Genomic DNA, 1,164 nt, shown 5'->3' with positions numbered 1-1,164 from the left:
CCTATTTCCACACCTATGGATTATTCAAGTCACTTAGCTAAAGACATGGGCACCCTACTGGATGATCCCACACCTTATCGAAGATTGATTAGAAAGCTTCAATGTCTTATTAACACAAGGTCGGACATTGCTTTCGCTGTTGAAAAACTGAATCAGTATTTGGACTCTCCAACCACTACGCATCATAAGGCTATTATAAGAGTGCTAAGATATTTGAAGAATGCACCAGCGAATGGTCTTTTCTTTCATGTCAACACTGATTTCACGTTTACTGATTTTACCGATGATGATTGGACTACATGTTCCGATACAAGACGATCCGTTTCGGGCTACTATTTCTTCTTAGGCATCACTTTGATCTCTTGAAAGAGTAGCAAGAAGCAAACTATGTCTCAATCTGCCTCTGAGGCCAAATACTGAGCACTTGCGAATGCCACATGTGAAGGTCTTTGGTGTTGAGGTTGTTGCAGGTTCTTGGAGTTGATCATGATCAGCTTTTCACGCTGTACAGTGACAGCCAATTCACTCTTTATATGACTGCTAATCCGGTATTGCACAAACGAATCAAGCACATTAAGACAGATTGTGTGTGATAAAGCCAATGAAGGAATTCTCAAACTGCTGTCAGTTACCTCATCCAACCAAACAACGGATTTGCTTACAAAATCACTAGCTCCGGGTCCTTTTTAGTCTTGCTATGTCAAACTAGGATTGCTGGATATTCACACTCCTAGTTTGAGAGGATGTGTTAGTTAATATAGGTGATATCATCAACTTTGATATCAGCCTTGTACTATCTATCACATTAGGCGGTTAATTAACCAAGTTCACTAACTGTATCACTAATTTACCTTAGTTGGAAATCTGTTTGATGTATGATTAGAAAGTAACTACGGTAGAGTTAGTTAGGTACTCTGAGTTACAGTATATATATATAGCAACTCTTGTAATGAGTCTCATTTTTGAGATGCTCTATTTTACTTCAACAAGTTTACCTTTCACTTTTATCCTTTCGCTCTTTGCCTCTCTTCTCTTATTGGTTTTTTTCTCTCACCATTATTGAGTTTCTGCAATCTCAAATTGATCGTGCTTACGTTTTTGTCAATCATCTCTTAAATTGTTGATATTGCTTCTTCAAGCATAAATTGAATTTTCATTTTCACT

This window comes from Arachis ipaensis, chromosome B02 (genome assembly GCF_000816755.2).
Source record: "Arachis ipaensis cultivar K30076 chromosome B02, Araip1.1, whole genome shotgun sequence".
Lineage (NCBI taxonomy): Eukaryota > Viridiplantae > Streptophyta > Magnoliopsida > Fabales > Fabaceae > Arachis > Arachis ipaensis.
This window is presented reverse-complemented; position numbering follows the sequence as displayed.